The following is a 15017-nucleotide window of genomic DNA, read 5'->3' on the forward strand; positions in this document are numbered from 1 at the left end:
AAATGGGGATAATACCATCTATTCCACGAGGTTTTTGTGAGGGGAAAAGAGGGGCCCTTATAAATCACACAGGCTAGTTTCTGTTTTATAGGGAGTGCTCCATAAATGTTGCCTGGTATCAGTTAGTTTATTTTGCTTCTAGAGATTTGGAAACATGACCTAAAAATAGAAGGCTAATCAGTGCCTGGGGTTTGCTGTAAAAAGCCTTCTTGCATCTGATAAGGTCAATCCTTAACATCTGTGGATGTGGGGTTTGTGTGAACTTCACAGTTACGTGTTATCTGTCATCTTGATCATTTCTGCCTTCACCTTGCCTGTTTGCCGAAGTTGGAACTGAGCTTTGCCTTGCTCCTGAGTGGGTCCTGGGCTGCCTGTCATCCTGGACCAAGGGTTGGATTCTGGAAACGTCTTCAATATGCTGCCTGCTGCTGTCCTTTCTGGTGCTAAACCAAACCTCTTCATTGGATTAAAACCCAATTTCTGGGCCTATTGGTCCATATGAGGGGCTTTCTTCAGCTAATAACTATTCAGAGATTTTCTTGTGGCTGAAATGCAGTCCTTGGGGTCAACCTGCTGGGTTTCCAAGAATGCATCAATTGGCAAGAGGGTTTTAGGATGTACATGTCCAAATTCTTTAAAACCATAAAAGTTATACATTTATCTTAATGTATACTAGAGAAAAATATATATAGTGCATAAAATACATACTACAGGGAGTTGAGGAAGATGGCGGAAGAGTAAGACGCGGAGATCACCTTCCTCCCCACAGATACATCAGAAATACATCTACACGTGGAACAACTCCTACAGAACACCTACTGAACGCTGGCAGAAGACCTCAGACCTCCCAAAAGGCAAGAAACTCCCCACGTACCTGGGTAGGGCAAAAGAAAAAAGAAAAAACAGAGACAAAAAATAGGGGACCTGCACCAGTGGGAGGGAGCCGTGAAGGAGGAAAGGTTTCCACACACTAGGAGCCCCTTCGCGGGCAGAGACTGCGGGTGGCAGAGGGGGAAAGCTTCGGAGCCGCGGAGGAGACCGCAGCCACAGGGGTACGGAGGGCAAAGCAGAGAGATTCCCGCACAGAGGATCGGTGCCGACCGCCACTCACCAGCCCGAGAGGCTTGTCTCCTCACCCGCCGGGGCGGGCGGGGCTGGGAGCTGAGGCTCGGGCTTCAGTCAGAGCGCGTTGGCGGCGTGAACACAGCCTGAAGGGAGTTAGTGCGCCACGGCTGGCCGGGAGGGAGTCCGGGGAAAAGTCTGGACCTGCCGAGGAGGCAAGAGACTTTTCCTTCCCTCTTTGTTTCCTGGTGCGCGAGGAGAGGGGATTCAGAGCGCTGCTTACAGGAGCTCCAGAGACGGGCGCGAGGCGCGGCTGAAAGCGCGGACCCCAGAGACGGGCGTGGGACGCTGAGGCCTGTGTGCAAGCGCAGGTCACTGTCCACGCCCGCTTTCCGGGGAGCCTGTGCAGCCCGCCACTGCCAGGGTCCCGGTATCCAGGGACAGCTTCCCCGGGAGAACGCACGGGCGCGCCTCGTGCTGGCGCAACGTCACGCCGGCCTCCGCCGACGCACGCTCGCCCTGCCTCCGTGCCCCTCCCTCCCCCAGGCCTGAGTGAGCCAGAGCCCCCGACTCAGTGGCTCCTTTAACCCCGTCCTGTCTGAGCGAAGAACAGATGCCCTCCGGCGACCTACACGCAGAGGCGGGGCCGAATCCAAAGCTGAGCCCCGGGAGCTGTGCGAACAAAGAAGAGAAAGGGGAATCTCTCCCAGCAACCTCAGGAGCAGCGGACTAAATGTCCACAATCAACGTGATGTACCTGCATCTGTGGAATGCATGAATAGACAACGAATCATCCCCAATTGAGGAGGAGGACTTTGGGAGCAAGATATATTATTTTTCCCCTTTTTCTCTTTTTTGTGAGCATGTATGTGTATGCTTCTGTGTGAGATTTTGTCTGTATAGCTTTGCTTTCACCATTTGTCGTAGGGTTCTGTCTGTCCGTTTTTTTTGTTTGTTTGTTTGTTTGTTTTGGTTTTTTTACTTAAAAAATTTTCTTTCTTAATAATTATTTTTATTTTAATAACTTTATTTTATTTTATCTTCTTTCTTTCTTTCTTTCTATTTTTTCTCCCTTTTATTCTGAGCCATGTGGATGAAAGGCTCTTAGTGCTGCAGCCAGGAGTCAGTGCTGTGCCTCTGAGGTGGGAGAGCCAACTTCAGGGCACTGGTTCACAAGAGACCTCCCAGCTCCACATAATATCAAACGACGAAAATCTCCCAGAGATCTCCATCTCAACAACAACACCCAGATTCACTCAACGACCAGCAAGCTACAGTGCTGGACACCCTATGCCAAACAACTAGCAAGACAGGAACATAACCCCACCCATTAGCAGAGAGGCGGCCTAAAATCATAATAAGGCCACAGACACCTCAAAACACACCACCAGACGTGGAAATGCCCACCAGAAAGACAAGATCCAGCCTCATCCACCAGAACACAGGCACTAGTCCCCTCCACCAGGAAGCATACACAACCCACTGAACCAACCTTAGCCACTGGGGACAGACACCAAAAACAACGGGAACTACAAACATGCAGCCTGCAAAAAGGAGACCCCCAAACACAGTAAGATAAGCAAAATGAGAAGACAGAAAAACAGAACAGATGAAGGAGCAAGGTAAAAACCCACCAGACCTAACAAATGAAGAGGAAATAAGCAGTCTACCTGAAAAAGAATTCAGAATAATAGTAAAGTATTAGTAAATTAATAGTAAAATAGTAAAGTACATCAGATAGTAAAGATGATCCAAAATCTTGGAAATAGAATAGAGAAAATGCAAGACACATTTAACAAGGACCTAGAAGAACTAAAGAGGAAACAAGCAATGATGAACAGCACAATAAATTAAATTAAAAATACTCTGGAGCGATCAATAGCAGAATAACTGAGTCAGAAGAACAGTTAAGTGACCTGGAAGATAAAATAGTGGAAATAACTACTGCAGAGCAGAATAAAGAAAAAAGAACGAAAAGAGCTGAGGACAATCTCAGAGACCTCTGGGACAACATTAAATGCACCAACATTCAAATTATAAGGGTCCCAGAAGAAGAAGAGAAAAAGAAAGGGACTGAGAAAATATTTGAAGAGATTATAGTTGAAAATTTCCCTAATATGGAAAAGGAAGTAATTAATCAAGTCCAGGAAGCACAGAGAGTCCCATACACAATAAATCCAAGGAGAAACACGCCAAGACACATATTAATCAAACTGTCAAAAGTTAGATACAAAGAAAACATATTAAAAGCAGCGAGGGAAAAACAACAAATAACACATAAGGGAATCCCCATAAGGTTAACAGCTGATCTTTCAGCTGAAACTCTACAAGCCAGAAGGGAGTGGCAGGACATATTTAAAGTGATGGAGGAGAAAAACCTACAACCAAGATTACTCCACCCAGCAAGTATCTCATTCAGATTTGATGGAGAAATTAAAAGCTTTACAGACAAGCAAAAGCTGAGAGAGTTCACAACCACCAAACCAGCTTTACAGCAAATGCTAAAGGAACTTCTCTAGGCAAGAAACACAAGAGAAGGAAAAGACCTACAATAACAAACCCAAAACAATTAAGAAAATGGGAATAGGAACATACGTATCGATAATTACCTTAAATATAAATGGATTAAATGCTCCCACCAAAAGACACAGACTGGCTGAATGGATACAAAAACAAGACCCATATATATGCTGTCTACAAGAGTCCCACTTCAGCCCTAGGGACACATACAGACTGAAAGTGAGGGGATGGAAAAAGATATTCCATGCAAATGGAAATCAAAAGTAAGCTGGAGTAGCAATTCTCATATCAGACAAAATAGACTTTAAAATAAAGACTATTAGAAGAGACAAAGAAGGACACTACATAATGATCAAGGGATCAATCCAAGAAGAAGATATAACAATTGTAAATATTTATGCACCCAACATAAGAGCACCTCAATACACAAGGCAAATACTAACAGCCATAAAAGGGGAAATCGACAGTAACACAATCATAGTAGGGGACTTTAACACCCCACTTTCAGCAATGGACAGATCATCCAAAATGAAAATAAATAAGGAAACACAAGCTTTAAATGACACATGAAACAAGAAGGACTTAATTGATATTTATAGGGCATTCCATCCAAAAACAATGGAATACACATTTTTCTCAAGTTCTCATGGAACATTCTCCAGGACAGATCATATCGTGGGTCACAAAACGAGCCTTGGTAAGCTTAAGAAAATTAAAATTGTATCAAGTATCTTTTCTGACCACAATGTTATGAGACTAGATATCAATTACAGGAAAAGATCTGTAAAAAATTCAAACACATGGAAGCTAAACAATACGCTACTTAATAACAAAGTGATCACTGAAGAAATCAAAGAGGAAATTAAAAAATACCTAGAAACAAATGACAATGGAGACACAACGATCCAAAATCTATGGGATGCAACAAAAGCAGTTCTAAGAGGGAATTTTATAGCAATACAATCTTACCTAAAGAAACAGGAAACATCTCAAATAAACAACTTAACCTTGCACCTAAAGCAATTAGAGAAAGAAGAACAAAAAAAACCCAATGTTAGCAGAATGAAAGAAATCATAAAGATCAGATCAGAAATAAATGAAAAAGAAATGAAGGAAACAAAATAGCAAAGATCAATAAAACTAAAAGCTGGTTCTTTGAGAAGATAAACAAAATTGATAAACTATTAGCCAGACTCATCAAGAAAAAAGGGAGAAGACTCAAATCAATAGCATTAGAAATGAAAAAGGAGAAGTAACAACTGACACTGCAGAAATAAAAAGGATCATGAGAGATTACTAGAGACAACTCTATGCCAATAAAATGGACAACCTGGAAGAAATGGATAAATTCTTAGAAATGCACAACCTGCCAAGACTGAAGCAGGAAGAAATAGAAAATATGAACAGAACAATCACAAGCACTGAAATTGAAACTGTGATTAAAAATCTTCCAACAGGGCTTCCCTGGTGGCGTAGTGGTTGAGAGACCACCTGCCGATGCAGGGGACACGGGTTCGTGCCCCAGTCTGGGAAGATCCCACATGCCACGGAGCGGCTGGGCCGGTGACACATGGCCGCTGAGCCTGCACATCCGGAGCCTGTGCTCTTCAATGGGAGAGGCCACAGAGGTGAGAGTCACCCGTACCGCAAAAAAAAAAAAAAAAAAATCTTCCAACAAACAAAAGCCCAGGACCAGATGGCTTTACAGGCAAATTCTATCAAACATTTAGAGAAGAGCTAACACCTATCCTTCTCAAACTCTTCCAAAATATAGCAGAGGGAGGAACACTCCCAAACTCATTGTATGAGGCCACCATCATCCTGATACCAAAACCAGACAAAGATGGCACAAAAAAAGAAAACTACAGACCAATATCACTGATGAACATAAACGCGAAAAACCTGAACAAAATACTAGCAAACAGAATCCAGCAGCACATTAAAAGGATCATACATCATGATCAAGTGGGGTTTATCCAAGGAATGCAAGGATTCTGCAATATATGCAAATCACTCAACGTGATACACCATATTAACAAATTGAAGGAGAAAAACCATATGATCATCTCAATAGATGCAGAGAAAGCTTCTGACAAAATTCAACACTCATTTATGATAAAAACCCTGCAGAAAGTAAGCATAGAGGGAACTTTCCTCAACATAATAAAGGCCACATATGACAAACCCACAGCCAACATTGTCCTGAATGGTGAAAAACTGAAACCATTTCCACTAAGATCAGGAACAAGACAAGACTGCCCACTCTCACCACTATTATTCAACATAGTTTTGGAAGTTTTAGCCACAGCAATCAGAGAAGAAAAAGAAATAAAAGGGATCCAAATTGGAAAAGAAGAAGTAAAGCTGTCCCTGTTTGCAGATGACACGATACTATACATAGAGAATCCTAAAGATGCTACCAGAAAACTACTAGAGCTAATCAATGAGTTTGGTAAAGTAGTAGGCTACAAAATTAATGCACAGAAATCTCTTGCATTCCTATACACTAATGATGAAAAATCTGAAAGTGAAATTAAGAAAACACTCCCATTTACCATTGCAACTAAAAGAATAAAATATCTAGGAATAAATCTACCTAAGGAGACAAAAGACCTGTATGCAGAAAATTATAAGACACTGATGAAAGAAATTAAATATGATACAAATAGATGGAGAGATATACCATGTTCTTGGATTGGAAGAATCAACATTGTGAAAATGACTCTACTACACAAAGCAATCTACAGATTCAATGTAATCCCTATCAAATTACCACTAGTATTTTTCACAGAACTAGAACAAAAAATTTCACAATTTGTATGGAAACACAAAAGACCCCGAATAGCCAAAGCAATCTTGAGAACGAAAAATGGAGCTGGAGGAATCAGGCTCCCTGACTTCAGACTATACTACAAAGCTACAGTAATCAAGACAATATGGTACTGGCACAAAAACAGAAATATAGGTCAATGGAACAGGATAGAAAGTCCAGAGATAAACTCACGCACATATGGTCACCTTATCTTTGATAAAGGAGGCAACAATATACAGTGGAGAAAAGACAGCCTCTTCGATAAGTGGTGCTGAGGAAACTGGACAGGTACATGTAAACGTATGAAGTTACAACACTCCCTAACACCATACACAAAAATAAACTCAAAATGGATTAAAGACCTAAATGTAAGGCCAGACACTATCAAAATCTTAGAGGAAAACATAGGCAGAACACTGTATGACATAAATCATGGCAAGATCCTTTTTGACCCACCTCCTAGAGTAATGGAAATAAAAACAAAATAAACAAATGGACCTAATGAAACTTAAAAGCTTTTGCACAGCAAAGGAAACCATAAACAAGAGCAAAAGGCAACTCTCAGAAAGGGGGGAAGTATCTGCAAATGAAGCAACTGACAAAGGATTAATCTCCAAGATTTACAAGCAGCTCATACAGCTCAATGACAAAAAAACAAACAATCCAATCCAAAAATGGGCAGGAGACTTAAATGGACATTTCTCCAAAGAAGATACACAGATTGGCAACAAACACATGAAAGAATGCTCAACATCATTAATCATTAGAGAAATGCAAATCAAAACTACAATGAGATATCATCTCACACCAGTCAGGATGGCCATCATCAAAAAATCTAGAAACAATAAATGCTGGAGAGGGTGTGGAGAAAAGGGAACCCTCTTGCACTGTTGGTGGGAATGTAAATTGATACAGCCACTATGGAGAACAGTATGAAGGTTCCTTAAAAAACTAAGAATAGAACTACCATACAACCCAGCAATCCCACTGCTGGGCATATACCATGAGAAAGCCATCATTCAAAAAGAGTCATGTACCAAAATGTTCATTGAAGCTCTATTTACAATAGCCAGGTCATGGAAGCAACCTAAGTGTCCATCAACAGATGAATGGATAAAGAAGATGTGGCACATATATATAATGGAATATTACTCAGCCATAAAAAGAAACGAAATTGAGTTATTTGTAGTGAGGTGGATGGACCTAGAGTCTGTCATACAGAGTGAAGTAGGTCAGAAAGAGAAAAACAAATACCGTATGCTGACACATATATATGGAATCTAAGAAAAAGAAAAAGAAAAAAAAAAGTTCATGAAGAGCCTAAGCATAAGACAGGAATAAAGACACAGACTTACTGGAGAATGGACTTCAGGATATGGGGAGGGGGAAGGGTAAGCTGTGACAAAGTGAGAGAGTGGCATGGACATATATACACTACCAAATGTAAAATAGATAGCTAGTGAGAAGCGGTCGCATAGCACAAGGAGATCAGCTCGGTGGTTTGTGACTGCCTAGCGGGGTAGGATAAGGAGGGTGGGAGGGAGGGAGACGCAAGAGGGAACAGATATGGGAACATATGTATATGTATAACTGATTCACTTTGTTAAACAGCAGACACTAACACACCATTGTAAAGCAATTATACTCCAATAAAGATGTTAAAAATAATACATACTACATTATTTCACAGATATCAGGAAGTTTCCTTTTTAAAATAAATTGCCTTGGTTCTAAGAAGAAAGAGTAACTAAATGATAGTATAATTAATATGTGGATATGGCAAAACAACTTAAAGGAGGGACTTGAAAAATGGAAGTTCTGAAACCTATGAATCCTCCTCACTTTTTCTGTGTTTTCCAACCCCCGCTCTGGCACCTACCATGGCATTCACTTTCCCTGATACCCATGGCCTTGCCTTCTGTCCTGGGATTCCAAGCTGGAGCAATGCCCTGACCCACCTCTTCTCACCAGAACGCTGCTTCCCAGCTGTGCCTTGAGCCTCAACTCCACTTGAAGGCATCCCGGAGGACTCCCACCCGGTCAGCTGCTTCTCCTCTGGGGCCCCTCAGCTCCCTGTGCTTCTCACCATCATAATGCTCACTCTCTCTATTATAATGATTTGTTTATGTGTCTGTATCCAACCCTCCCAGACGGGGAGCTTCGCCAAACTGGGGAGTATGTCTTATTCATGGCTGAATCTGCAGGCCTGGGGCACAGTCATCACACAGTAAATCTGTTGAATAAATGAACTAGTAATTGAATCCATGTACCTCTGACAACAGTTGCTTCCAACCGAGGAAACCAAGGACCAACAATACTCATTGATTACACTGATTCTTCTTGAAGTTACTTCACTACAAGCTCAAGACTGGGCCATGTGTACTACAACTCTTTACAACCGTGTTTATACTGCCTTGCTCACATGGTTTTATTTGTGCTTTCTCTAAGGGAAAATGCAGCAGCTGAGCAGGGCACCTGGTGATGGGTCTCTCTGCAGAACAGAGCAGGTGGCACCAAGCCTCGCATCCACTTTGCCCAGTGGGGGAAGGGCTCCTTTGTCTTATTGGTGACATCCAGCCTTATTCACAATCTGATGCTTTCCAAATGCAAACTGCCTATGGCAACTTGGAAAGATATTCTCTCTGACAACCAATTTAACAATTAACAATTTTTTTATTATTATTTTTTTCCACCATGCGGCTTAACTCCTGCTGGGATGTTTCACAGAGAGGGCAGTTTGCCAAGCATTAACTTGTCTGGCCCAGAGGGCATAACTGTACGGCAGATTTCATTTGAGTGAACATCATTCCTTTGGTCTTATTTGCAAACTGTCATATAGTGCTGAGATTTAGTTAACCATTTGTGGTTCTGAGTCCTGCAGATAGCCAGAGAGCAAGACTATCCAACAGCTCTTCTAGAATCTAGAGCAGCAGATGTAATCCAGGGGACAGTAGAACTTTTCTGTTAAGTGCCTGAGAATAAATATTTGAGACTCATGAGCCATATGGTGTCTGCCACAACTATTCAACTCTGCTGTTGTAGCATGAAAGCAGACAGGAGTGATATTTAGATGAGTGGGCATGGCTGTGTTCCAATAAAACTTTATTTACAAAAACAGGTAGAGGGCTACATAAAGTACACAGGTATTACCTTGTCGAGCCTGGTCTAACTAGTGGTTAAGAGTCCCTGCTCTGGAGTCAGGCCAATCTGGATGCAACCTGCCTCAGATGGATGAACGGGCAGTGCCTAGAGTCAGGGAGATTGTGACAAAGTTCAGAAATCCAAAATACTTATAAAAGCCTCCCCAACTAAATCCCGATCCTGGGACTGTCTGATCAGTGGTCTCTCACAGTCATCCTTGAAAGCCCATTTTAGGAGAATCTTACTGGACTCTAACCCTGCTTATTACCACCCATCGTACAGAAAGGTAGAAACAAAGCACTTTTCTCAGAATATTACTGTGAGTGTTGAAAAGTAGATGCTCATGGTCAGTGTTAAAATGATCATGGTCCTGGACTAAAGCACCAGGAAAGGGAACAGTCGGCCCCATGGACTCTGTCTCCTAAGGGATTAAGGCAAATGATGAGATCTTCTCCAGGCAACCAGCAGGGGGTCAGGGGAAAGTAGAGACATCCAAGCAGTTGACTCAGGAGAGTGTGGTAGCAGTCAAGATCAAAGAGAGTCTCTAGGAGGGAAAACATATATATTTATTTATGTATTCATGCAGTCATTGACTCACACCAATTTACTGAATCCCTATAAACGCCAGGCACACACTTCGCTCTAATGACACTCAACAGTCAAATCAGGGAGAAGGGAAAAATGATGTGAGAGGTGCTGCCATAAGGGCAGGAGTCCTGAAGGAGGCAGAGGAGGCCGATTTCTGAAGGTCTGGCCTCCTGGCTGAGAGATCTGTTAGGAGACAAGGCGGCCATTTCCATACACGCAGGGAGCAGCAGACATGCTCCAGAGAGAGGCCTGCTCGAGAAGCTTGGCCCCAAGCTGCCGGCACCCTCCCAGGAGGAGTCCCCTGTCACTGGCCGTGATGGAGATGGCCCTGGTGATCCAGGTGCTGCGTGCCCCTCCCCCTGGCTCTCAGAGCCACCAGCGCACTTCTGCGGCCTCTGGGGGCCCCCCGAGAGCACTCCGGAGGCCTCGCTAAGACTTGCGCTCTCCAGACGCCCCAGGGAAATTGTCCCTTTCCCAGCCCCCGCAGAGCAGCAAGCATAACCAGCTGCCTCACACGTGTAATTAGGAGAAATAAGAGCAATGAGCAAAAATTGGTTAAATAAGCTCAAAATGACTTTTTTTTTTTTTTTTTTAATGAAGGAATAAACCTCAGGGAAAAGAAATGAAATTAAGACAGAGTGCACCACTGTGTTCCCTTTTGCCACACGTCAGGTTTTTAGAAGGAATCCCAAGGTCCCCTGGCCGCACCGGGCTCCTCCTCACCCACACCGGAAGGCTAGTGGGTGGTCCCACTGCTGGCGGAGGGCGGAGGGCATCCGGACGGTCCCTGTGGCATGGCTGCATTTCTGCAGACCCTGTGTTGTTTGTGTCTCTCGCTCTAGGACTGCATTCTGATGTTAGCCCTGCCCGCTGGCAGGCTCTGCGCTCCCAGGCGGGGACCTCTCTGCATAGCTTCCTTCCTCCAAACACATATTATGCAGCTGCCTATAGACCAGCTGCTCGGCTCGCCCCATTCATCACCCTCCCCTCCGTCTCCTTTGCTCTGCGGAAGCTTCTCGGTTGTCAGTTCCAGTTCTATATTTCTATGGCAACCACAACCCCTAGCCTCATTGCCTTTCCCCTCCTCCTGCTTTTCTCCCCATCCCGTCCTCCTTTTGCAAGTAGGATTTGCAGGGAAGCTGCTGACAGGCTGGTCTTCTAGTAATTTCCCTCATAAAACAAACAGCTGAGGAGAGGGAGTTGGGAGGCGGGGCTGCAGGGTGGGCTGGGGGGGAACAAGCTCCTCGGAAGACAGAAGGGGACAGAGAAACACGAGAGAGTGGTGTGCACACAAAGAGTCCGGGGCACAGTGAGTGACAGCGGTATGAAGTCGGGGCCACCCCATCCTGGGGGGCTGAGCGAGGTGTGGACGTCTCCCTCCAGACATGCAGGGACGATGGGCCAAGTGCCAGCCTGACTGTGGGCCATCCCACCGGCCCCCAGGGGAGGCATGCCTGCCTGGCTGCTGTGACACAGACCAGGGAGAGTGAGGACACAAGCTGCAGCCCACAGGGGACATTAACCCAAATATCCTCATTATCGAGGCAAGTGTCTCTGAACCCATCAGTGTTTACCAGCCGCAAGTGCCCTCGTCCTGGAAGACAGGGCCATTTCTCCAACTCTAATGGCAATTTTCCTCCATCCCAGTCGGTTGCGAGTCACAGGCTCCTCTGGGTGCTGGAGGCCATCAGGCAGGTGTCAGGCACAGAGCAGGTGTGCGGATGCAAAGGCCACCAGGGGGCACGTTGCTGGGGGCCATGGCGAGGCAGGAGGTTTAAGCTGGAGCGAGTCAGCAGGCCAGAGCTCGGGAGGAGAGTAAATATTAATAGCTTTATTACATGTCTTTTTTTATAAATAAAAGATATATGTTTTTGGCTGCTAATGACCTTCAAATTAGCAGCTCTTTCAAAAAGCACTTATGTATTTTTAATTCCAACTGTAGCTGAGTGTCAGTTGCAGCAGCAATGGAAGCAGCAGGGCAGCTGGGTAGTTTTAAATAAGAGGAAATCCAGATCATTATTTTTGAAACTGTCAGCTTTTACGCCTCTTAATGGATTCACTTTCTCTCATCTCTTCCCCCACTTCTGTGCTCTTTGAAGATTCCCAGGCATTCTCCGTGGGAGAAAGGAACAGAGGCACCGGTCTGCCATATGGAAGGACCTGGGCTTTAGTTCCCACCTGGGCATGCAGCGTGTCACAGTCCCCGGCAGGGAGGCTTTGGCACAAGGGCTTGCGAAGAGCATCAGAGAGAAGAGGAGAGAGAGAGTTCCAGCCTGGGATGCAGAGTGCTGGGTAATGGGACCTGGGGCTTCCTTCTCTACCCTGCTCCTGATTCTAAGTAACCAAAAGAGAAATCAGTGACCTCAGAGCAGCAAACAGAGAGATTAGCAAGGACGTAGAAGATAGGCCAATACAAAGAGAGAGAGGACACGGAGGCAGAAGTAGATAGAGAATCAGTGAGAAGCTGAGTAGGGAGGAAACTAGCAATAGAGCAGGGCTTCTAGGCGTGTGGACCCCAGACTGGCAGCTGCAGCATCACCTGGGAACTTGTTAGAAATGCAAGCTCTTGGGCTCCAGCCCAGAAGCAATGGATCAGAAGCTCTAAGGGATGGGCCCCACCACATGTGTTTTCATAAGGCTTCCAAGTAGTTCTGATGCTCACTGATGTGTGAGGACCACTGATCTAGAGCAGAGGAAGGAAGGCAGGAGGGCAGTGAAGGGAGGCGAGAAGGTAGGAAGAGGTCTTGATGGTGGCAAAGGAGGAGGAAGAGGCACCTAAGAGAGAAGAGAAATGTGGGTGTGAGTGTATACCTCCACTCATACACTCCTTGTCGTTTTCAAATAGCCCACAGGCGACTGTTCCACCGAAGCCACAGACACCTGCCCTCACACCTGGGACCTCTCTTTCCCAGTGGGTTTCTTAGTTGAGCTGACCTCCAAGTCGCCAGTAACCTGCATCTGTACCAGTCTTCTTCCGACACTGGGGAGGATGCTATGCCATTTCGCTGATCTGAAAAATGGGGGTGGTGTTCCTCCTTTGCTCTTGAGGACTCCTGACAATCCCTTCCAATGGGCGCTCCATTTCCATTTCAGCTTCCAGAAGGACCAGCTTCCAGGCTGAATTTTACATAAAGCTGAGCTTTTCTCCAAGTTGTCAGGCTGATGGACAACGAGCAAGGATATTTCTCGTTTGGTCATGGAGCTCTTGGTGCTTAAGGCATAAATGTGCGCATGTTCAAAGTTAACAAATGCATGCCTTCTCTAAATCCAGCCAATAGACCTTTATTAAGTGCCTACTCCATACAAAGGTGACTCTGCCTAGCTAAACCCCCCCAAGGACCTCTGATCTCCTAGATAGTGATTGATAATAAGGACCCCGACCCCACACAGTCCTCAGCCTGGTGTTTGTCTTCTCCAAAGACTTACTTTCTCAAGCATCCATTCTGGCACTGTGAAAAATGGGGCTCTCAGGACTACTCTGATTTTAGCAGCGCTAAGTGTAACTATTCATTCAACAAATGTTTACTTAGTAGGGACTTCAAGCCATCTGGAAACAAGCACTCTTTCCAAGTGCTTAGGATCCATCAGTAGACAGAACACAGATCTGGGTCTTCAACAGGATCTAGGAAGGGGAGACAGACAAGTAACAATAAACATAAACATAAATAAATTTTCTAACATCTTTGAAGGTAAAAGTGCTGTGGAAAAAGGAAACGTTGGAGAGTAGTTTGCAATTTTAAGTATGGTGATCGGGGAAGAACTCATTGAGAAGGTGGGACTTGGGCAAATACTTGAAGGAGGTAAGGGAGTGAGCCAGGATGGGAGTCCTGCAGGCAAACGCCACTGGAGCTATGGTCTGGTATGTTCAAACAACAGCCTGACATCTTCAAAGAACGGTAAACAGACTTTCCATATGCTATCTCACTATGCCTTAATGCACCAGCTATCGTTATTAGCATTTCACTGATGTAAAAACTTAGATGTAAAAACTGAGGTTTAGGAAGTCTCTGCATGGTTTGGTTAAGGTACTGGGTTGCAGAGCAGAGATTCCAATCCTGATTGAAATGATACTAAAAAACACATTATTTTCTAAAACTTACCTTGCTTCCCTGTGTGTAAAAGTGGATGTGGGGATGTGGATCACAAATTGGACACGGAGCCAAGCCATGAAGACAAGGGAATTGCCACAAAGTATGGCCCATCTTCCAAACAGGGCAGATGCATCTTTGCCAAGGGAAATGGTCTTACACTAGAAAAGAGAAAACTCAGGGCCAACAGAAGATGCAAGTCCTCAACAGTAACAGAAGAGTCAAGATCAGCCATTTTAAGTGATTTCAAATCTCCCAGCTGGTTGACTGATGTCACAGCACTCTACCAGGAATTGTCTGATGGTAAGGAGTCAAGGCAATCTGGGTGCCCATTGCTGAGGAAGTCAATAGTCAAAATGTGCTGGATGCACACCAGGAGTGTTTGTGTTCCAGGTAATGGACTGTTAGATTTCTTTCACATTAACAGTTGCATAGAGTTTAAGATCATAGGGCTCAATAGGCAAAGCAAGAATTAGGTTGGATATGTAATATAATACCTATTCTACAAGAACATACATAACCAAATTATCTGCATTGAACACAGTAGAATGGTTACCTATGGTTGGGAATAATGGGAATAAGCTACCATTCCCCATTTATTTTCCTTGCTGCCTTTAAACTAGATCAATACACTTATGTGTATATACATATATATATGTATGTATATGTATATACATATATGTATACATACATATCTGTTTCTGGACAGATGAGATGCTTCATGAGTCTGCCAACTCTTATTCTAAGACAGCACTATCTTAATTATCACAGCCTCATTACACATTTTAATGTTGTGTAACATGGGT

This window comes from Hyperoodon ampullatus (genome assembly GCF_949752795.1).
Source record: "Hyperoodon ampullatus genome assembly, chromosome: 5".
NCBI classification, from domain to species: Eukaryota; Metazoa; Chordata; class Mammalia; order Artiodactyla; family Ziphiidae; genus Hyperoodon; species Hyperoodon ampullatus.